Source organism: Pteropus medius, unplaced genomic scaffold, assembly GCF_902729225.1.
Source record: "Pteropus medius unplaced genomic scaffold, Ma_sr-lr_union100, whole genome shotgun sequence".
Classification (NCBI taxonomy): Eukaryota; Metazoa; Chordata; class Mammalia; order Chiroptera; family Pteropodidae; genus Pteropus; species Pteropus medius.
In genome coordinates this window covers 4496956-4521798 of record NW_024354498.1, presented here as the reverse complement: position 1 = coordinate 4521798, position 24843 = coordinate 4496956, and the positions used below count along the sequence as shown (strand labels likewise).

At 39.7% G+C, this 24843-nt stretch overlaps 1 protein-coding gene and 2 pseudogenes across 8 annotated transcripts in view; 1 reads left to right on the top strand and 2 right to left on the bottom strand.

Annotated features, from left to right (window-relative positions):
• Nucleotides 1–232: 232 nt before the first annotated feature.
• LOC120594354 (uncharacterized) lies at nt 233–350 on the bottom strand (annotated as a pseudogene).
• Nucleotides 351–9573: 9223 nt separating this feature from the next.
• LOC120594318 (uncharacterized) lies at nt 9574–9696 on the bottom strand (annotated as a pseudogene).
• Nucleotides 9697–16800: 7104 nt separating this feature from the next.
• CDKL5 (cyclin dependent kinase like 5) overlaps nt 16801–24843 on the top strand; it is a 146647-nt gene continuing 138604 nt past the window's right edge. For 7 of the 8 annotated variants that reach the window (XM_039852327.1, XM_039852324.1, XM_039852322.1 and 4 more), the window contains exon 1: nt 16801–16908. The gene's annotated coding sequence lies outside the window, so the exon portion shown is untranslated. Of the gene's footprint in view, nt 16909–22691; nt 22737–24843 lie in introns of all 8 variants that reach the window. The other variant, XM_039852320.1, reaches the window with a different exon arrangement.

Sequence of the window (24843 nt, the reverse complement as noted above, 5' to 3'; positions counted from 1 at the left end):
GATACGAGGGGATGCGTGTGTAATGTAAGTATGATGCTGCCGGGTGGGCCTGCACCCACGTCTCCTTTCTTATCTATTCTGTCTGTCTGTAGAAATTTATCACAATTTAATGAATGAAGGAACTCAATGCATATTTTTTATTTTATTTTTTTTAGGCGAGGCAACCCTTGGTTGACCTCACAGATTGCAAGGACCTAGTCAGCTTACAATCCCTTATTTTTTTAATTTTTTACACCTACAGCACCTGGTCTTCTAGGTGGTCTCCCATCCAAGTACTAACCAGGCCCGACCCTGCTTAGCTTCTGAGATCAGACGAGATCGGGCTTGTTCAGGGTGGCATGGCCGTAGACTAGAACTCAATGCATATTATCTGAAACTCATCTATTTAGAAAAGTGTAAGGGTTATCACCTTTGATTAATGCTTGATATACATATCTATATGTGTGTGTGTACAGGAGAAGGAGGAGAGGGAGAAGCAAAGGAGGAGGAAGAGGAGGAGGTAGAGGAGGAGAGAGACTTCAACTTATAAAGAAGTTTCGCTCCAAAAGTTTACTTTTAAGTCGATAGCATTTTCTCTCAGAAACAGGGTTATAGTTAGAGGTTAGTTAAGGGCCCAGGTCAGGCTGCAAAAGCACATTTAACCAAAGTCCCAGAAGCATAGTAGTATCATAGAGCCAGAACACCATCTTATGACAGTGTTTCTGTGGAAAATGTTTTGAAGATTCTGACTTAAAATGCCAGGGATCTCCCTTTGGACCCTTCTCTTCTTCTCTCCCCACCTGTGGGTCACTTCCCCAACACCAGGTGCAGATAGAAGTTGCGCTCAGGAGCAGAGGCATGCGATATGGTAAGTGGTCAGAGTTGGGCTGATAGATGGGGCCAAGAGCAGGCCTGGCCTCCTGGGGGACAGTGGGGAGTTGTGACAGGGCACTTTTATGGAGCCTGGGATGCTCCACCAGCGTCTTTTTGTTTCTTCAGCTGGTGCCAGCGATGGCCACCTGTTTCCCTTTCTACTACTATTCACCCATGCTTCTAGTAACTTTCTCTTTTCCTGGTCTGTTCTGGAAAAGTACATGGCCTCCATGTTTCTTTGTTACATTCCTGTCCCTGAAGGAAGTATTTCACATTGCAAACATTTAGTCTAGAATAATGGTCAGACTTTGGCTGTCCTCACGCTTTATCTTAAGAGCTATAAAGATTCCTTCTGTGACAAGTTGGATAAAGCCTTAGAGCCACTGGGTAGGCAGATGGTTGAGAAATGGGGACATCACTGTGACCAGTACATGTTTCCCGAGGAAAAAGATTTGAGTGGAATAGAAGGGCCATTAGCCCCAAAATATCCGCATTAGATGACCTTTTCTAGGGAAGGTGCAGGTTAGGAAGACTTTTCCATTTGCAGATTGCTCTGAGAGTCATGATACTTTGGACATTATCTTAGCCAGAGCTGTCTAGTGATAATGGAGCTTTTCAGCTTAATGGAAAAGCCAGCTATCTGTATTGATATCTTGCTAAATTATAAAATGTCCTTCCATTTCTCATTTCCTACTGTAATATTCCACTTTCTCTATTGAATAAGAGATGAATTTTTAGTGAAAATATAAAATAGGAATTGAGACTTGTCACTTGAGGTTTGATTACCCAGGAAGCAAACTCTCAGATGAACACAGGATGTTTATTATGAAGTGCCCTCAGGGTCAACCCCTGTGAAAAGGAGGGGCGGGAAACAGGACTGGGCAGACTGAGAAGTCCATCTGTCATGCTGGCCCAACCATAGCCTCGAGACTTTCCGGAGCTTTGTTCTAGGTTGGGCCAAGTTGGCCAGGCCTTTATAACCTTGCATCCATCCATCAGTCATTGGATACAGGCCACCTGTGCCAGGTGGCTCTGCAGCTGAGGCACCTCCTTAAGTGGCTAATGGCTCCAGGCTGCCAGCTGACAGTATTCCCAGCTGCTAGGACTACGAGCCCTTCACTGAAGGGGCTCGGTTGGTGTACCAAGGTGTCTACTGCAATACTCAAAATAGAAATAGATGATAACTAGGAATTTATAATATAAAATCAAAAAGCACACCTGCTTAAATTGCCATTTTCATTTGTACGGATTCATTCAGCAGGTGGAGCAACAGACTGCAATTCATGGGCCAGCAGGTTCATGCACCTGTGGCTGAGTACAGACGCTGGGCTGAGACCAAGACATTTCGCTTTCTACCAATGGCAACCTCCTACAGACATGCCACAGCAATCAGGAAAAAGAAAAGCCTCTTTTCAACATTTATTTTTAAGATGAAAGGTGAATTTAATTACTTATTAACCCCAACTATAAAAGCAACTTATTTTTACTTTAAAAAATACGTATACTGTAAAAACAGTATAAGAACGGGGGGGAAAATCACCCATAAGCCCACCCACTAGAAGTAATCAGAGAATCATTGTTAACCTTTTTGTGTATTTTAACTAATCTTCTAAAAAATATATATATTTTTCCCCTCCCCTCATAGTAGAGCTCATATTGGACTTATGGGAGGCAGATGTGTGTCGTGATTAAGAATGAACTCTGAAGGCAGAAAGAACTGGTTTGAATTCTGTCTCTGCCACTTATTCTTCATGAAACTTTCATTCATTTATTCATTCATTCAAAAAATAACTATTATGTAGCACTAGGGATACGAGGGTGAAAAGAGATAAAGCCTTTCCTTCATGAACTCACGTGATAATGGAAACTTAACCTTTCTTAAAGTCTCCACCTCTAAAGTGGAGATAATGATACTCACCCCTTAGGGTTTCCATGAGAATTATTATCTTGTTAAATGAGATAATGTATATAAAATGCCTGCACGTAGTAATCATTCAAAAAATGGCAGTTATTATCATCACATAAGTTGCTTTCTTTCACCGAACATTATGTCATAGTTTTCTCATGTCATAAAAAACCACCTTTGTTGGGGTCACCGTGGGGTTCCTGCAGCATCGGTGGAAATATTGGCGCTTGGCTCCCCACAAGGAGCGCAGCCTTCAGTAGTCCAGCAACTCCACAGAACAGCCCTTGTCGGTTAAGAAGCCCATTCACCCTTTTGCTTTCTAGCCGAGGAGAGGCTTCTGAATCTCTGATAACCTCATCTTCCCCCTTCCACCTCTTCAGCCCTTCCAACCCTTTGTAAGCAGTTTCTGCCAGTGAGTTCTTTCTGTTTGGTATATCTAAAGTGGGTTCTGTTTTTCTGCTTGGACCTAATGGAGACAAACATTACATTTCATTTTGGCTACCCATTTTAAAAGCAACTCTAAGAAATAAAGGTCAATCGGATAGTTGTGAAAAGAATTTAACACTTGAAAAATGGGGCAGGTGAGGAAAAGTTGCAAAAGGGAACAGGCAAAACGCTGAAGGTCATCAATAAATAAAGGATTTAGGCATCTGAAATGTCGTTCTAAGAATCTGACCATTTATTTGTCATCTCTACCGAGAAAAGAACCAGAGGAAATTTTCTCAAAGCCAGAGAATTAGACTCTTTTTAAGGAAAAGTTTCCTTATAAAATGGGCGGGGGAGAGTAGGGAGCAACTATTTTTTGTCTCAGAGAATATTTGGTAATGGCTGCCTCCGTAATGGCATTTTTGGTTGTCACAACTAGGAGGTGGGGTGCGACTGGCATCTAGTGGGTGGAGGCCAAGGGTGCTACTCAGCACCCTACAGTGCACAGGACGGGCCCACAACAAAGAGTGATTCAGCCCAAAACATCAATAGTGCTGGTATAAATGAATTAAGTGAAATTTCTAGGCACTGCAAAGTACTATTATCAGCCCTACAAAATGCCTCTCCTGTGTGTCTGGCTGACTTTTTAAAATAAGGACTTTATTGAAATATACGGCAATTCATATACCACAGCATTCACCCTTTTAAATCGTACAAGTCAGTCAGTGGTTTTTAGTATATTCACAAAGTTGTGCATCGATCACCACTATCTAATTCCAGAACTTTTTCATTGTCCTTAACAGAAACACCATACTCATTAATAGTCACCCTCTATTCCACGTCCCCACAGTTCTATAGTGCCATCGGAATTTTGAAAGCAGCAGGCTCTCATAAATTACTTTACCATGTACTTTATAACAGCAATTCTTTTTCTTGAAGGAAACAATGATCGTTTCCTTGCTTTGCTTTGCTTTGCTTTGTTTTGTAACATAACTGAGGACTTTTCAAACACTTTAGGTCAGCTAAGAAGACATTGCCCAAAGAGTGGATTCTGTCTCAGGGAGTCTAGATCTGAAATTCTGCATTTCTAACAAGCTCTCAGGTGATGCCAGTGTTGCTGGTTCGAAGACCACATTCGAGTACAGAGGAGATAGACAAGAGCAGCAAACAAGGAACTTTTATAGTGTAACCTGCTGTCTATTCTCCTGGAGTCATCTTTATTTATTTAATTATTAAAATTATTGGGGTGACATTGGTTAATAAAATCAAGTAGGTTTCAAGTGTACAGTTCAATAATATGTCATATTTATATCGCATTGTGTGTTCACCACCTAAAGTCAGATTTCCTTCCATCGCCAATTATTTGAACCCCTTAACCCCTACCTACCTCCCCACTTCCCTGTGGTAACCAGTAATCCACTGTCTGTCCATGAGTCTCTGTTCATTTATCATGTTCGTTTGTTGCTTTCAGTTTTATATCCCACATATGAGTGAAATCATATGATTCTCAGCTTTTTCTATCTGACTTATTTCGCTTAGCATAATCTCAAGATCCTTCCATGTTGTCTCAAATGGCAGTATTTCATCTTTTCTTATGGCTAAGTAATATTCCATTGTATATATGTACCACATCTTCTTTATCTAGTTATCTAACGTAAGACATTTAAGTTGCTTCCATGTCCTGGCCACCATGAATAATGCTGATATGAACATCAGGGTGCATATATCTTTGCGGATAAATGTTTTCAAGATTTTGTGGGTAATACAGGGATTGCTGGGTCATATGGTAATTCTATTTTTAGTTTCTTGAAGAACCTCCATACTGTTTTCCATAGTGCCTGTACCAATTTATATTCCCACCAGCAGTGTCTGAGGGTTTCTTTTTCCCCACAACCTCTCCAACTTGTTATTACTTGTCCTGTTGATGATAGTCATTCTAACAGGTGTGAGGTGGTCTCTCATTGTGGCTTTGATTTGCATTTCCCTGATAACTAGTGAAGTTGAGCAACTTTTCATATGTCTGTTGGTCATTTGTATGTCTTCTTGGGAGAAGTGTCTGTTCAGGTCCTCTGCCCATTTTTTAATTGCATTGTTTGTTTTTTTATCGTTGAGTTGTATGAGTTCTTATGTATATTTTGGATATTAGGCCCTTATCGGAGGTGTTGGTCGCAAGTATATTCTCCCATTCAGATGGCTGCCTCTTTGCCTTATTGACGGTTTCTTTGGCTGTGCAGAAGCTTTTTGATTTGATACAGTCCCATTCATTTATTTTTGCTTTTATTTCCCTTGCCTTTGAGGTCAAATTCATAAAATCCTCTAAATTCAAAACCCATGAGTTTAGTACCTGTGTTTTCTTCTATGCAATTTATTGTTTCAGGTCTTATATTCAGGTCCTTGATCCATTCTGAGGTAATTTTGGTATAGGGTGATAGATAGCGGTCTAGTTTCTTTCTTTTGCATGTGGCTTTCCTGGACCTGTTTTTAAAATAACAATGTTATTGAACTATAATTCACAACCCATATATTCCCCTATTTAAAGTGTACAATTCAATAGTTTTTAGTATATTGACAGCTTTGTGACTATCACCACGACCAACTTTTAAACATTTTCATCACCCCCCAAAGCAATCCCTTATTCATTAGCAGTCACCCCTCATTTCCCTCCAGTTCCCTACCCCTCACCTCATCCCCAGGCGACTACCATCTACTCTCTGTCTCTATGGATTTGCCTATTCTGGACATTTCATATAAATGGAATCGCATAACATGTCACCTTTTGTGTCTGGCTTCTTAGCATCATGTCTTCAATGTAGTATGGATGAGGGCTTTGTTCCTTTTTATTGCCAAACAATATTCCATTTTATGGTTATGCTGCATTTTGTTTACCCATTCATCAGCTAATGAATATTTGGGTTGTTTCTTCTTTTTGACTCAGAGCAATACTGGTAGTCTCACTGAATCTTGAAATTTTATGAGAAGTTTTGCTTCTGTGTTATTGACTGATTGATTACTTCACTGTTAAAATGCAAACTGTGGGGAAAGATGACACATAACATATTAACAACCATTTATAGGCTGTTTTCAATGAATTTATCAAGAGTTTTTCTCAGAGCTACTTTTGAAAGGGAGAGGGTAGAAGAGCACTGGGAGTACGGAATCTGGCATGATCTGGAGGCTGGGAAAAGGGGCAGAAAGGGAGGCTGGGGCCTCTAAAACAAACACCATTCCTTGATCTTGCCTTGTGTAAATGTATTCATTGTAAAGTTTCCAAAGGAGACTGAGATATTGCAATTATTTAATTGGTATGTTTAATTAGATACACTTTTGTTTGGAAGCCAGTGAATAGACAAGATGCGTTGAAATCTCCTATCCTCAAAATCTTGAAGTTCTATCTTTTAGACTAGTGAAGTTGATTAGTGAGAAAACCTTAGGTTTTGTTTTTATTTGGTTGGTCTTATTTATTAATCAGTAAAGCAACGGCCTTTTCCTTCCTCCCTTTCTCATGATTGCTCTTTGATTAGGTCCATGTTTATTAGCGGTTTGGAGGAGGATAAGGAAATAATAAGGAAAATATAGCTCATGGTGATTGGCTGCTCCATTTGTGTTTCCCCACTGTGATAATAAGTATAGTGTTTTCTATATTGTAGGCTCTCATTAATCTTTGTTGGATGGATGAACTCAGGCCAACCTGGCCATTTGTTAGCATTCTCATGAAAAAAAAAAAAAGGTTTCATATGTGAGAGACTAACAACATTAGTTTAAGGGAAATAGTTGTGTTATTGACAGATGTCGATTGGTTGCAAAATCTCTATCTCCTACTAATGTACTAATATAATTGTTCTCAATTTTGGAAGCCAGCATGTGTAGATTCACATGGTTTTTGTTTTAGGCACAGTATCAGTTATCTATGGCTGCTTAATAAACTACTTCTAAATGCAGTGGCTTCCAATTATTTTCTTTGATCAGTAATCTCAATTTGAGCAGGGCTTGCTACCGATTGGTTATCTCTATTTCAGGAGGCATCAGCTGGGGTGGCTCTTTTAGGGCTGTAGGATACACTTCCCAAAGTGACAAACTCATATACGTGGTAAATTGGGACTGGCTGTTGGCTCTTCTCCATGATGACCTCTCTATAGGGTAGCTTAGGCTTCCTCACAACAGAGTGGCTAGGTGAGAACAATGAGTATCCCAAAAGAACCAAGCAGAAACTATATTGCCTTTTATAACCTAGCCTGGAAAATCATACAATAGAGATTTTGCAGCCAATCGACATCTGTCAATAACACAATCATGTCAATAATCATACACTTTCACCATAGTCATAAACCAGCCCAGATTCAAGGGGGAGGGAACATAGACCTCCACCTCTGGATGGCAGGAGTGTCAAAGTCACAGTGTGAGAAGAACATGTGGGATGAGAGATATTGTAGTGGCTATCTTGGAAAATCCGATCCTTCTTCACATCCCCCAATTTCCCAAGTGTAAAGATTTTTTTAAATTTATCTTTATGATCATTTTCCTTCAACTGTCTCCTCTAAAATTGGTAGCTCTTCTACCTCAGAAACTAACATTCTTTAAAGTAATTTATGTGTGAAAGATTGTCCCTCTAGTACACTTAAGGCATCTACTAAGCATCTTTCTAGGATGGGGTGTGGCCATATAATTCTTACCTCTATCTGATTTGGAGAAAAGAATAACACACAAGTAGGCACAGCCCTAAATATAAGAAATAAAACAAATGAGAAACTATATATAGAGAGAGCCTGGGGCAGCTTTAAGTCAATTTTTGGAAGGTTCTATGGTGTGGGTGATAGGTAGATTCAGCAGAAAATCTTACATACATGTGCAGAATAATAAGTAGTTTCGATTTTGGAATTATAATGGCAATGGAAGGTAATGATTTATGATGTGTGCGTGTATTTGTATTTGGTCCTAGTTAAGTTGGAATATTGAGGATGGCTAGCAGTGATTTGGTCATGACTTTGTATGAAATTCTGAATTTGAAATCATAAAGCAACATATATATTTCCATCAAAGTAGCATTTTCCTTGATATTTCGATAAAATTTTTCAAAATACTAAAAGTTTAAAGAATTGCACAGTGAACATCTATACACACCCACCATCCAGATTCTACAATTAACATTTTACTCTATTTTCTTCATTACATATCTATTCATTCATCCATCGCTCTATCCATCCATCAATCCGTCTTGTTTTTTTATATACATCAAAGTAACTTGTAGTCATCAGTACACAAAGTAGAGTATTTTAAGTTCTATTTTAAAATGTGGACACTTTTTTCTTTTTCAATCTATCTTGTAAAAATTATATTTGACAAGTATATGAATTAGGTGGACTTGATCTTTTGTCATTTTTATTAAAAATGAAATCTATGACAATTTAGTGGAGAAGTTGCTGGAGAAACAAACTAGAGATTATGTTTTGTGATGCGTATTATTTAATGTGCTTCAGATCATATCTTCATCTTCACTTGAGCATATAAAAACCTTATACATTTCGAACTGAATGGTTGTGTCCCCTATAGTAAAAAGGCTGACTAATGAATAAAACAAGCATAGTACCTTTTCATTTCCTTAAGCGTGTTGGAAACCATATTGGTTTTTTATCTGTAAAGCTGGTGGAGAATTTCTTTTAGAGAAATTAAATCAAGACTCGAGGCAATTGTATAGGTAGATCAGGTTCACTCTACAGCTCCCATACCTTTTTATTTCAACCCAATTCCTCCAAATGGTATAGCCTCAATATCTAGCCACTTTGTTTTTATCTTTCTTTACTTCTTCTTCTTTTAAAATGTATATCCTTCAGGTAATTGTTTGAATCCTTAATTTTCCTCTATTATGTAGCAACATAGCACAAAATAATGTGGAGACTCATTGATCAGTTCATCGATTCATTCATTCTTTCAGCAAACGCTTATTGAGTGTCAGGTTCTACGCTAGGCATTGGGAAAACAAAAATGAATAGCACGTAATCTTTATTTTCAATGCAAAGCAATTAATATGGTACATTGATTAATATCGATGAGAAAACTGGATAAAAGGAGGTTAAAAGATTTTTTCCCACTTTTCCAATGAGAGTAACTATTGCTCTTTACCCAATCTCTGCTTTTTTTTATGTTGTATACATAACAAACAGTAGTGTACACAGAAGAACGATGTTATGCTAATGACTCATTATTATATTAGAACATTTTAAAAGAGCAAGGATTGTTTTATGGATTTGAGAAGAAGCAAGATCAATATGTTTTCCACCCTGTGTGTTTTTATGTAACTAGCTCAGAATTCCAAGGCGTCTTATAGTCTGTAAAATTGTATTAAACCTAGTAAATGCAAGGCACAGTCATTTTATTACTTTTTTTATTTTTAAAACCTACAGCACTTGGTATTCCTAGGTTGTCTCCCATCTAAGTACTAACCAGGCCCAACCCTGCTTAGCTTCTGAGATCAGATGAGATCAGACACGTTCAGGGTAGGTAGCATGGCCATAGACCCATTTTAATACTTTTTAGTACTTAGACTCAATGAATTCATTTGTTTTCTTTACAAATTAAATGCTGTGTGTGTCTTAAATTTTCTGTTTTTAATTAAAATCTTGAGATAAAATATATATTACATATCAGCCTGTCTGCATGTATTCAAGGGAAAGGCATCATTTGGGGTTGTTTAAAACTTTCAAAACCTTTTGAGGGAAGAATATTAGGAAAGTGCTTATCAAATCACCTCATACTTGAGCTAAACAAGTAAGCAAAAGACGAAAATGAAATGGACAACCGTGCTGCTTTACTGCTATACCTTAAGTACATCATTAGCATCTATTACCATAAGAAGACAGTGACTTTACTTTGATGGATTTGAAAGGCAGAAAAAAGTCTTCCTTTCAGAGCTGTTGTGGGATTAAATGAGACAGTATAAGGAAAGTCTTTGGCACATAGCACCATTACATAAATGGTTTCTACTGCTGAGAGGGTATAGCTTAGTGGTTCAGGATTAGGCTCTGGAGTCAGTCACCTGGATCTGCATTCTGGTTCCACCACCCACTGCCTGCATAAGGTTGGGTAAATAACTACAATCTTGTCTGTAAAATGGAGATAGGATCCACTTATATTAAATGTTCGTTGCTGCATAAAAAATTATCCTAAAACTTAGTGGTATAAATCAATAAACTTTTGTTATCTCATAGTTTCTGTGGGTCAAGAATTCAGGAGTGGCTTAGCTCGGTGGTTCTGGCTTGGGATATCTCATGGGGTTGCATTCAGGCTGTCAGCCAGGGCTGCAGTCACCTGAAGGCTTGGCTGGGGTTGCTTCCAAGATGGTATACTCACATGGCTGTGGCCAGTTCCTTGCTAGCTGTTGACAAGATGCTTCAGTTCTTCACTCTCTGGTCTCTCCATAGGGTGTCTTGAGCATGTCCTCACAACATGTAGCTGGATCCCCCCATAATGATTCAAGAGAGAGAGCAAGGAGGATGCTGCAACACTTTTTATGTCCCAGTCTCAGATTATGACCACCCATGACCATCACTCCTGCTATATTTTATTTGTTAGAAGTGAGTCTCAAGTAGAGCCTACACTCAAGGGGAGGGGAATTTAGCTCTATCTTTTGAAGGGAGGAAGAGGGGAAGCATTTTGTGGGGATATCTTAAAACCACTACATGACTTCATAGGAGTATTGCGAGGGCTAAATGAGGCAATCCATGCAAATGTTCACCACAATGCCTGGAACACAGTAAGCACTCAATAAATGTTGACCAATACTATTTCTAAAGAAAGATAATAGACTCTTGTTTACCTAGGGAAATCTGGTTTCATCTGGATTAAGACGTTAACATATAAAAATTAATTTATGGTATTTAAAAACTATGTAGAACTCTGAATGTTCAGTAGAAACAGGTATTTTTGAAATACTCACAGGCTTTAAATCTCTTTCATAATTTATTACGCAGGGTGTTGGGGAGAAAGGGTCACTGGATATTGGGGACTGCCTTTATCATCAAGTCAGGGGTGTATAGAACTATTAAATTATTTAGGCCAGAAAGATGCTAGAATCATTCTCCATTGTGTGCCCGATTCTCACTATTATTTTCCTGCTGTTATCTATAAAATTAGCTGACTTGCTTCTTACAAAGCCAAAGACAGTGCATCTCCATTATCTTATTAGATACTCCTCTTGAAATAAAAAGCCCTTCTATATCAGTGACAGTATCTATTAGCACTGCTACACTCCAGTTTCCTGGATACCGCTGATCTTGGATGATCTGGGCACACTAAAGTAGACCAGGGTGTCCACAGCCACCTGATCGGATTGAAAATGGGGCAGAGAAGGGAGGGCTTGGGGGAAGCTTATAGATGTGTTATCTCAGAGGATCCTCAAAATGGCCAAATTTCAGGTTTCTTCCTCCAAGGTTTAAATTCCTCATCAGATGTGGAGTCCATATTATTCTGTGCTATTTTTGCTGCCAGCCTGTGTTGGAGAACATCCCCTAAGATGACTACAATTCTATAAAATATGCGTTCTGTAAAAAGGGCATAATAATATTCTTAGCTGGGGGCCATACTATTGTTGCCCCACCCGTGTTTCCATGGCACTCACCTCTACCTCTGCAAGGCCTCTCATTGTGATCATCTGGGACTCTGCCCGAGGGCTCTTTCCCAGATTGTGAAAGCACACTCTACCTGCACAGAGGAAGAACCAGAAATGCTGGAGAGTTAATGCCCAGAAGAGCTTTCGATATGGTGGAGAAATATCCCAGCTTCCTCACTTTCTGAGAAGAGAGAAGATTCTGCATCATGTCCCAGAGCCCCACAGCAAATCCTGCTGAGCTCTAGTCACCCACAGCAGTAACTGGCTTGATAACCCACCTATTATTGGCTCCTTGTCTTCCCTGTCTCACTCGCCCACTTATCTTCTGGTGTTTCTTGGGATCAACTCTTAAGTAAAACTACTTATACTCAAATCCTTGTCTCAGGGTCTGCTTTTGGGGAAACTCAAACTAAGACATCATTCACAGGGTGTATGTGAAGATTAAAAGAGATGATGTATGTACAATGCCTGGCATGTAATAGTAGCTAGCATTTGTTGATCAGTTTCTTTGTGCCAGGATTGCCTTAAGCACTTTACATGTACTAACTCATCTAACCCTATATTACTCTTCATAACCTGTCATTATTTATTTCCCTACTACAAATGAGGAGACTGAGACACAGAGGGAGTAACTTACCCAAGATCACACAGTATTCAAACCATTGAAACCATTATTCAGACCAAGGCAGTAAACATGGAAACATTCTTTCAGGGTGCTGGAGTGGTTCTTTGAGTTATTGGAGCTCTAACTTCATTGAGTTGATCTTGGGAGATTCTGGCTTGTTTTCTTTATATTGTTGACACATGGGTGATAGTATTTTGAGAGAGATTTTTTTCCTGTTGCCCTCACTTAGGTAAGCTTCTGTCAGGGAAGTGACATCAACAGCTGGAGGTTGTGGGTGGTGGCTCTGGGGAAGGGAACTGTCATTCAGATGCCCTTTATATAGAGGTCAACTACAGCCAAGATAGGGGGTGAGGAGAAGTGGGTGGGAATGAGGGAGTTGTTAAGAAAAGAGCTGATGGTTCCTCCTCTCTACCTCCCATGAACCACTGCGGTCAGAGGAGTTAGGTTTGGTGAGAACACTGACCACACCCTCCAAGGCCCTGGAGTAGAAATGACAAGGCCAACCATACTCCCTGGTCACTTTGGGTGCCTTGAGTTACAAGCCTGGCAGGCGATGATGGTGGGAAGGGTGGTAGTGGGAGAGGACAAGATATCAATCAAATATAACATTTAATTTTTAAACTGGATTGATTTTTAATAGCTGAAAAAGACCCAAAAGTTGTTAAAACTGTCCAAGGTGTGAAGGGACACAAAAGGGAAATTTCCCATAAAAAAATGGTTCAAAGTAGTGATTGAAGAAAAATAAACTGCTTCAAGTTTATAGGCCATGGAATCGGGCCTGCTCAGTAACGGCTAATCCTTACAAAGTCCTCACTGTGGGCCAGGTACTCTGCTAAGCATTTCACAAATAGTAACTGGTCTAGATCTATGAAGTGAGTGCTATTATTATCATCATCATCCCCATTTTACAGAGGAGAAGTTGAACAATTTTCCCAAGGACAAAACTAGAGCTGACATTTGAATGCAGGTGATCTGGATCTCGAGTCTATGGTTTTAGCCACTAAGCTACACTGCTTTGCCAACCATCCACTTTCATTCTATTCTGGTGTGGTTTTCCCTTTTGGGTCTTTTGAGGCTGACATTTCTGTTCTCTACACTGTTTGTGGTTAAACTTAGTGACTACAGGACGAGGATAGAGGTTTTAATAGTTAAAAATGAGGTACTGGACTCACATTTCTCAAATGACATTTTCCCAAATGGTATGAACTTTAAATGAAAACATGTAAGATCTGACAGTCTGATTTAAGCTCTGAGCAGGGCCAAGGAATAACTAATGCTCACCTCTTTCTAAAACACTAGAAATTCACGCAACGATTTGACTCTTAAGCTTTTCTCCTAGATCTTGATTGTATTTCGAGGTCTAGGCCCAGATGGGCATTTATTTTATAAATGCTTTTTGACAATGATTAGAAGGTTTATTTAGTCTTCTAGATTTGTCTCACATATATCCAGGATAAAAATGTCTGACATCTTGATGACCACTTGTTTATTTATTATTGAGACCCATAATGCGTAGCATGCATGGGCTCTGACTCTGACATCTGTAGTAGAATACTTCTGTGGCATCTAATAGAAACTCTGACTCAAAGTGTTTCGAAAGCAAGGAAAAGGCAGAATTTGTTTAAGCAACTCAGAGGTGTCATCAAGCACCCAGATTTTTTTGTTTTATCTTTCTATTTTTCAGCTCTGCCTTATTTAGTGTATAGGTGTTGACCTAAGACTGGTTTTCCTCCTAGTCACAAAATGGCGGCCAGGGGCAACCGGGATATTTGCTTCCTCGTTCATCTGACAGGATAGACAGGGAAAACCTCTCTCTCAAACCACAGGATGTTAAATCCTTTCTTTTAGTTTTATTGGACCACACATTGATTAACTAAGACTAATCGGTACCCACTACCCTGAAAGTGTGAATATCTGAACACAAATAGGGTTCTATCAGAAGAAGGAAGGCGCAAATAGATGCTGGGGAGGCTCTGAAGCTGTTTCTTCATGTGGAAAATGGTGACCTAACAGAATCTTGCAGGAAACCATGACACTCAGCAATAATGTATGTACGGTTGCCAGATTTAGCATTTAAAAATAGAGAATGCCCAGTGAAATTTGAATTTCGGATAAATAGCAAATAACTTTTTAGTATAAGTATGTGTACTTCTTTTTACGAACACTATAAATTTACACATTAATTTGGTTTGTAAGCTTTTCTCCCAGATTCTGATTGTATTATGAGATCTGGACCCAGAGGGGCATTTCAAAAATGTTTTGTTTTTGACGATGATTAGAAAGCTTATTTAATCTTCTACCCTGCTCTCACATGTATCCAGGATAAAAATACTTATACTAAAAAAAAAATATTCGTTGTTTCTCTGAGATTCAAATTTAATGGGCCTCCTGTATTTTATCTGGCAACTCTAAATGTATGTAACATTCTTGGCACATAGCAGGCATTCATTCAGTGGTATTAGTGTTCCTTCTACATAAGAGCTCAGTTAAATGGCAGCATGGTATTTAACTCTTACTAACCTTCTAGAAAAGATATACTTTTGATCAAAATGGCAATTATCTGACCTGGATGTGGCTGGCTCCAATAAACCTTTCACCAGTACTCAAAACCAAATCAAAGCAAATGTCCCTAAGTTGAAGGTCATATTTGCATATCTAGGATGGCACATTATAAAGCATCTAATATTACCACTTAAACTAAATTGGACCTATATCAAAGGATATTCAGTTACTGGTTTTTCCTTATCTTGTTCTGATTCTATACAGATAAACCATTCTTCATTTAATATACAGGGATGAAAATGGAGCAACCGCCCCAGGAATTCTGCCTCCAGGTAGGGGAAGGTTGAGGTCATAGCACTGTTACTTTGCATCTGGAGGAGGCAGGAGACTTTGCAAAGCTCTGCTATTGCCTCTGACTCCATTTTCCCTGACTGCTAATTCACTATTCCTACCTGTAAAAATTTCTAATATGCTTCCTGAAAAGCTGAAGAGAAAGCAGGCACCTTTATTTCCTCACTCAATGTTCGCCATGTTATGAAAAAGAAAATCCTATTGGCTTGGCACAGAGAAGCCAAATCCAGAATATTGTTACATATTGTTACCAGATTCACCACAGGAACAGATTAAGTTAATTTTATCTAAGATATCTATTTCCCATTGCAGTTCAGTACTGCATATTTCTAATTTGGTGGCTGCTATGACCTCATACACTGCTTATTTTCTGTTCTTTTCTTTTTCTCCTGTGTTTTTTTGAAAAAAAAAAAAACCCAGAAAAAAAAATTTCCTCTTTGCTTTTTTAAGTGGAAATCATGCAGTTTTGCATAGATTTGTCTGCAATAGCTTTAAAAAATTTATTTTTATTCTCAGTTTTCAAAAAGTGGTACTGGAAATCTCTCCTTCCATTTCATCTTTATCCTCATTGGAAACCTGATCCATGGTAGGTATTAAGATCTTTACGTTTCTACTGGTTGGGCGATGACTTCATTGCTTTCATGCCAGCTGGAGAATCTTGTGTGGCGGAGCATTGGACCAAAGCCGAGCTGTGGGTTGCTGCTGCTGCCGCTGCTGCAACAGCCGTTTGCATGCATCCAGCTGCTGTGTAAGGAATCCTCAGGCTAGTCGTTCTTTGCTCCTAATTCACCCAAGGGATCGCAGGCTGCTGGATGAGTGTACACGTGTGTGTATATGTGTGTGTGTGTGTGTGTGTGATTATGTGTGTGTGTGCATGCATAGCTGCAACAGTTGGACATCGGCAGCAATGGACTTCGATATTATTTTTACCAACGACAGGGATAAACCGTCTTTCATCTTTTATTTCCAAGCGGTGCCTGGGTTCCCGCTACAAATGTGCTCTTCCTGCTCTTCCCGGACCCCCGCTTCCCCCGCACGTGTCCCTCCTGAGAGAGGCCAGGAAAGCTGCGCTGCAGGCAGGATTCCCCATTTTTTCCCGCAGTGACAGGCGGATTCCCGGGCCTCCTCTGCCCCCGCCCCCGCAGCCGCCCCTTTCCCAGTCACGATCCCTTCACCGCTTTCCTCTCCCCGCCCCGACAGCTCGCGGCTTGGGCCCCGCCCCTCGCAGGCGCCCAGCCCAGGTTGCTAGGGCCTGGCGGGGCAACCAAACGTGGCGCGCGAGGAGGCGCGGCGCGCGCGCGCGCGCGTTCGCGCAGGCAAATTCATACAAGGAACCAGTAGTCTTTGGCTTCGGGGACCCGAGCACGAGCGGCGCGGGCAGGGCGCGCGAGCCTGAGCTCGAGCACGAGCGCTCTCTCCGCATTGGCTCCTATCAGAAATAGGTGGGGCTGAGGAGCTTCCCCATTGGCCTGAACGGGACGGCCGGGGCGGGGCAGTTAGCATATTAGGCTGCGCGTTCGCTTTTGCGAGAGGGCGGGGCCAGAGGTTTCGTTTAGTTGTCCCTGCAGCTGGGGAAGGTAAAGCGGCGACGGCGGCGGCTTCGGGAGCTGTGGGTTCCCCGGCTGGGAGCTGGGGGCTCGCGGGGTGAGTAGTCGCGCCGACACCCTCCTGTCAGGCCTTCTTGCCTTCGGCCCTGCCGCCCACCCAGTTTCTCCCTAGGGAGGGGACCCACCTGGTTCCCCGGGCAGACTTGAGAAGGGGCGGCGGCGCGGGTACCCCCGGAACTGGGCGACGCGGCGAGGGCGCCCCAGCCTGGAGTGACCCCCCTTGCAGCGCCCCATTGCGCCGCTGGAAGGGTTTCCCCGCTGCGGGGCTAGGGCTGTATTTTGGGGTGTGGGAATATGAGAGGGTATGAGGAGGGGCGGCGGGTCAAGGCCGCCCGGCGGGGCTCCCCTTAGCGGTGGGTCTGCGGCGTTCCCGCCGCCCCCGCGGCGCTAGCTCCCTCGGGCTTGCGGCGAGGGAAACCCCTTCCCGCCGGGGAGGAGTCTTTGCACCGGAGCCCCCCTCCCGAGTTCCGAAAGAGCCCGGGACCCACCGAGGGCTGAGAGTCGCGGCCCTGGCCCAGCTGACCTTGGCTTCCCGCGAGGGTGGTCGAGAGACCCACCGCTTGCCCCGCGGCTCCTCCAGCCTCTCCCGAACAAGTTTCAGGCGTTGCAATGAAGTTCAAGACTGGCATAGTGAGGAGGAGCAAAATTGGCCCTTTCCCAGACGTTCGTACCCTTTGTACCCTCATAGAAATCAAATCCTGGGCTTTGGAACCATCTCGCAGAACGAACAGGTTCTGTTCGCATTGACTCGTTTTGTGCCCACGTTGGGGAAAAAAATAACCCGAACATATTTCAGTGTAAAGGCAGATCTTCCTTGAGGGTTTTGTTTTTCGCTTCACTTGAGTGCTAAAGCACAGATGTCTGAATAAGAAAAACCTGACCTTAGTTTCTTAGATTAGACGGATGCAGTGATATTTAAGTAGTTGCATATCCATGTTCTGTTTAACACAATCTACTTTAATTGGCTGAAATTTAAGCTGATTTTAGAAAGTATCGCAGACACGGAATAATTTTTTCCCGTGCATCTGAATTAGGTTGGTTTGGACGTAACGGTTATGTAGTTAATGTGAAAGATTACACAAATTAATTTGAGAGCATTTGACTGAAACAGGAGACATAAATATGTACAGAATAGGATTATCGTTTTAGGTAACATCTGCTGGAACATTTCCAGCTTGTTCCTGTCTTGCCTTTAGGGTTACAAAAAAGGCATCTTTATCGAGGTTATTCTGAATTATGTGAATGACATTTAGATGTAAATTTGTTTTTAATTCTTTCAAGGGTTTTCAAATGTTTTATAAAATGTATAGAAGCTATGTTTACTTGTCTCTGATATTGAAGCGGGGGTAGTATCTTTAACCCAATTAGGGTTCATTAATAATAAATTTTTTAAAGAGTGTACATCTTTTTGAGGACATGATAGTTGAGTACCTTAGCGATTGTTAATTTCTTTATTAAAAGTACTATTTTGGGTTTGAGCATTTTCGGCGTTGACATTGGAACAGGAGTAAGGAAGCCTGCAGCAGTATTACCAGTTTGACACCACCAGTGGGTGTTTCTGTTGACAAATGCAGAGAAGAGAACATTTGGGAAGGAAATCTTTTTTTTTTTTTTCGGGGGTGGGGGGGTGAAGGGGGAAGGAGCCAGAAGAGAGAAGCGTAGAACTAAAGCTGCCAGCACAGTGTATGCTGAGCATTTCACAAGTACATGGAAACCTAATTAGGATAAAAAAAATCCAGTTTGGTTGTATTAAATAATAGAACTCCACAAGAGGCATGCTAAATAAAGTTAATCATTTCTAGAGCGTTAAATAATCTATTTCAGAGGCGTTGGAGAGTCTTCAGTTGGAGAGTGTCAAATCCTTGAATTGTCTTGCTTTTTTAAAACATAATGCAACACTTAATTTGATATATATGTATTTATGTTTAGTATTCTAATTCTGCTTATTTAGCATGTTTCTTAAGCGTAATTGTTTTAAAAACAAAACTTGGTATATTTTTAAAATAATTAGAAATAAGCATTCTTTCTCTAGAGAGGATTACTTTTTTCCTGCTCAGATTTGTAATTTATTCATGACTTTGGGGCTTGTGGTAGGAATGGATTTTTTTACCCCTTTATCTCAGGTTTTTGATGTTTACTTATGCAAGTTCCCTGGACGGAATCTGCCATTATTTTCATTGTAATTTTCTTGGAGTTATTTAAACTAGAGTGTGGCATCTACCGTATTCCCTGGGGTTTCAAAATAAAAGGCTCCTATTGAGGGCAATTGCAGGGCCATCTCGCATAGATGAGTAATAGAAGGTTGACTGATTGCGAATCAGATATATTCTGTTCCAAATATGCTGCATGGGGTTAAAGCAGTCTCATTTAATGAGAACCAGATTTTAGGTGGTATTTCTACTTTGAAGGTGCTGTATTGTTAACATTACAAAGTGAAATACAGAGGTGGAGAAATTACTTCAAGTATGTCCCCCACCACCCACCTCCGACCAGCCTTGTTTCTCCACTGTGTCCAAGCATCTGAGAGACTCAACAATGGTTGCATTGTTGGAAATGACAGTGGCTTCTGTTGCAGGAATTTAACCTTTCATTATGATTTATGCTTCAATTTATTTTGTGATAGACAATTCAGCTATATCTGAAAATATGGCTGTAGGAAATTTTAAGGAGGTAAGCAGAGAAAATAAGCCTTCAGCGTGCCTGTTAAAAGTTTACCTTTTTTCCCCTTCCATTTTGATAACTTTGATGGTTATCTCCTTTATTTTCTCCAGATAATAGAAGGTACGCTAATATGGTAGTTTGTTTTTGGCAGTTAGTTGGGGATATGACTTTTTCATGTAATAAATTGATGTCAGATAATAACAGAAGACATTTGAGAACAAATGGAATTCACATGCACAGATCCAAAATGAGAGGGAAGTCCTTTAGGTAACCCTTAACTTGGGTACAAGAACAGCAAAATTGGAAGTATTAAGTTGCTAGGTAGAAAAGGCTGTTTACTCAGCATTTGATAATTTTAGATTCTAAAGTTTAATTTATTGGCAACACCAAATTTCTTGCTAGAGGAGGAGAAAAAATCTCAAAGAATCTAAAAGATTATCATCTGGTGATGGCGTCAGTTGGATCACATTTCAACTTAAGAAAACGATGCAATTAAAAGACTACATTTAAACTTTCAGTTTGGGAGGCTTTTCCAATTTACTTTCCATCTTAAACTCAACGTTAGAAATTTTTTGTTGGCAATGCATCACTTTAGTGTTTGGATTCAAATTCTTGATCGTTTCTAGAATGTTTCCTTTATATAGAGCAGTGCACGGATGACTGAATTACACAAAGGTCTGGCCTATTTCTCGTTCAAGTTTTTGTATACTTCTTAATACTGAGAAAGGAACTTGGGTGCGATTATGTTGGTGGGTATGAAAGCTAAGAGTGAGGACCTCCTACCCGAAGAGACTGATAACATTTAGACAATTCAGATTTGGGAATTAACAGAAAATTATTACATTAAAGGGAGCAAGCCCATTCAGGTCTTTGAGACTGATTGTCAGCACTTTGAATTAAGTAAGCTCTTTATGTATTTAGAAATATTTTTTGTTTGAGATAGGTCTATTAGGGTCAAGTTTTGGGTGTTGTCTCTCTTTGGGGCAATCTTCTCTATAATAATTATTATCTATTTATTGAGCCTTACTGAATACCAGATACTATGGCAAATAACTTATTTGCATGGATATATGTGCATACATGTGTTGTACGAAGTAGGTGTTTTTCTTAATTCCTGTGTACACTTGGCCAGATGGGCTCAGAGAGAGAAAATAATTTGTCCAGATTACCCAGCTAGTCAGCAGCAGAGGCAAAACTTCCATCCAAACCGGTCTAACTTGAACCTGTGCTCTTCAAAACCGAGCTTCTGCTTCTCTTTAGGAATCTGATTCCGTTCCTGGGGTGGTACTAGAGGTAAAAATGTGCCTCCTACAGTTCGCAGGCTACACTGGCCGCCTAACCTTTAGTCACGTGGGAGATGGACTCAGATTCATCAGCACTGCTAGATAGGACAACTGGAAGTGCAGACTTCTCTAACAGGGTCATTAGTTTCCTCATAAACGAAGATTGTACCTAATTATTTACACCCCAAAATGAGTAGCTGTTTCTAATGATCCACTTGGTATTTCATATTTTTGCAAGTTCCATTATAACTTTTGACTGATTTCGATTAAATTTGCTACACTAATAAAGGCTATGAAGATATTCTTTGAATTCAATTTTGTGATTTGATGAACTCTTGAAGTAAAATGGCAGCCATTACAACTTGCAGATGGTATCTCTTCTGTAAATGTAATGACCTAAGCGAAATGAAATCTGGAGGTAAAGTCTGCAGAGGGATGTTAGTTGCTTATTAATACATAGAAAGTGGACTCTGACAAAAATTCTTCTACTTGAGAGTAGAGTTCTCTGCTACTTAAAGCCTCTTGTGATTGTGTGTGTGTGTGTGTTTAAACAAGACCCATCTCTAAGAGAGCCAAGCCATTGCTTAGCCGAAAGGAATTCTCAGAAGTCTGTGTTAGGGAGGGAAAAGACTTAATATTTTATTCAGAAATTGATGAGAATCACTTTTGTCACTTATTAGAGGTAGAAAGGAGTGATGAATATCGTAAGAACTTAGGGCCAGAAATCAACTGGCCGAAGTAGGACAGTTATTCTACAAAGGTGGGACGGACCTACACGTAAATAGTTCTTGTGGATTTATCAGGTACAGGTTTTCAGTATGCATTTTTAACAGCTTTATCGAGGTGTACTTTACATACTATAAAATTCACCTGTTTTAAGTGTACCATTTAATGATTTTTTTGTAGTAAATTTATGCAGTTGTATAGCCATCACTACGAACCAATTTTAGAATGTTTCCATCACCACAAAAAGATCCCTCCTGCCAACATGCATTTTTTTTACCTTACTTGCTTCTACCTAGATCCCTTTAACATCAGATACCGATAAATCATGTAGACCTTAACAAGATACCTTTAAAAAAATATCTTCTTACACATTATTACAATTTCTTAGTACTTCTTATATTTTCACAAATTTTTGCCTAAACGTAATACATAGCAAAATATAAAGGACAGTACTGGAAATGGCATAAATTACCTTATGTTTGTGGTTTTGATTTGATTTTTGTCTTGGTCTTTTTTAAACTAAATAAAATGCAATGTTCTTAATAAAATGTTGGAAATGCAGGAAAAAGAAATCAAGGTAAAAGTCATGTAATTATTGAGCAAGAAATTTTTTTTTGTGAAAGATTTAAGACCATGGGCAAAATCATTGGTTTTCTTGATTTTTAAGCCAATAACATTGTGCGTTTTACTGTTTGAGCTCTAATCCCCTTTGAGAGATCCATTCCTTCTGTGCATGCTATAAGAGCGGTTCTCATGAAATTCAGGTATTCAAACATGTCTGCTTTCTGCGTTGCTTCAGATTGGATCGTTGTGGGATTTAGAAACAGCTTAACCTGAGAGATCTGTAGCTGCCTGCATCATTTTCCTGCCTGCATTATTTTCTTTTTAGTTACCCTCAAGCGTGGATATTGTGGGGTTGTGGGGGGCGGATGGGGCAGTAAAGCTAACTTGGGAACGAGTTGTACAGGATAGTCTGATGCCCATCAGTTCACAGGTGTTCTTCTTTGCTCAGAGTACTGTGTGTGTAGATGGACACTGCAGATAAGATAGCTTAGGGATGCTAATTTTGGGGTTTGCCTAATAGAGGTATGCGATGGTTTGGTTGGCAGTAAAGTGTTTTTAAAACTGTCTAACCTTTCATTGCTTTTAGATGAACATTTCTGGATGAAAAGTGATCCTTACAAGTGCCAGGCAGGTAAATCAATAACTCCTTATGTGGTAGTTTGTGTCTGGATTTTCAATGACCAACAGAATGGACAGCACTGCTAATAGTTTACCGTAAATTCAATCATAACTGGTTTGAAAAAGGTTACCTTTAAAAAACAAAAAACAAAAAACTCTTAACAGCTATGGCTGTATATGATCCTGTTGTTAGTTTGTATCCTTTGTAAGAGAAAGTTCTAATATCAAATATTAATATATGAAGTGCCTTCTGACATTGTAACTTTTTCGACTTAAAGGGAAATAGTGATTTTGAAAATAACAGCTTGGTTTCTGGAAGTTAAAATATATGGATGAATGTGTGTGTGTGTGTATATATATTTTAAGACTGCCTTAAATTATTTTAGGTAAGTTGCAATTTCAGATCTCAGTTTGTATTATGCCTAAAGATTAGGTTCTCGGCTGTGCAAGATTGTATTATAATAATCAGATTAAGTGCACACTCACTCATGTGAGGAAGATACGGCAGCTAACAATGGGGATATGTAATAGTTGAAGAACGACTTACTGACTTGGATTTGCCCAGTTACTCACCCCAATATTGGCCAAGAGTAGAAGCTACGTTCCTGATGAGTAGAATCTTTCAGAGATTACAAAGGCTGGTTCAGGTGTGACATATCCTAGCATTTATTCACATACCCCACCCTGGTTTGTCAGCTGTTGTAGGACATATTAGCTTTACTTGCTAGTAATTATGATTAGTAATATTGCCACTAAAATTCAAGATTAGCATTGCAAAGGAAAATAAAAAGTTTTAATTGTTAATAATCAAAACTAGGTGAGGAAGACAAAAGCTAATTTTGTGCTAATTGGCATTTCATACTTTATTAGTTTATCTTTCAAAAACAAGCTGTCCTACATCCTGAAGATCTATTCTTCATTTAGCAAATGCTAATTGAGTGTCTACTATGTACTAGATTGTGATAGAGGCTGGACAGAGTGATACATGAAAGAGAAGTAGGCCCTGCCCTCAAATAATTTACGGTCTTGGGATGGAGGCAGAGGAGAAGTACAGGGCACTATGGGAGTATATAACATGGACTCTGTCCTGAGGGGAGCAGATAGGAAGGACATACTGAGGAGGTAACATTAAGTGAGACCTAAAGGATGAGATGGATATGGTATAGTTAGAGAAATAAGTTTTCCTGGCAGAAGGTGCAAATGCCCTCCGGCAAAGTGAGAGGCAGAGGCTTTTGAAAAACGGAACCTTTTAAAGCACTGAAAGAAATCCGAATGGCTGGAAAGTTGAGAAACAGGTGATGAAGCAGAAGTAGGCTGGGGCCAGGTCTGGAAAAGGCTTAGTAAAGGCCAGCTGCTGAGCTTTTGAACTATCCTAAGTCTCCTGGGAAGCTATTGAAGGTTTTAAGCAGGGATGTGACATGAAATGAAATGCCACAAAAAACAAGAGTTTCAGCTCAATGAAACCTTGATAACTTACCTAAAAAGTCAATTCTCTCCAGGGTAGAATTTTCTTCTCTAATCTCATTAAAGTTTTTGCAGTTGCTTCCTTGATTGATTGTCATCTGTGATACTCTTTTCATTGTTTTTGTAGAAATTACCTTTAATTTTCCAAAGGCTCCTCTTTTTCTTTTATCCTTCACCATTTTGTTAACCTTATATAGGAATGTCATTTCTATTTATAACTGAGTTAAAATTTTTTTCTAACAATTTTAGCTCTCTTCCATATTTAAACTTAAAACTCTGCTGTTTTTTTTCCCCCAGACACCTTTAATCTGCTCAAGGTATTTAATGTTTTAATAAAATGTTTCATTAACTGTCAACATTAAATTTGCTTTATTCCCCCCCAAATACAATGTCTTAGGTCTAGTTTAATATTTTTTCAGCATTTGTGCTATTTCATAGTTGATAAAATCTCATTTGAGCACCTACAGTGTTTTTAGAGAATTTTATTAATATTGTTTAGGCTTACTAATCATTAGCAGGAGTACCATTTTCAAATCTAGTTTACGTTCGCGTTTACGTTCCGTCATCGTTTCATTTTTTATATTAAATTGGTCTCTGTTGAGCTGCTTATGGTCAGGCGAGCTGCTGTATATAAGTGCTGTAAAGGTGTTATTTTA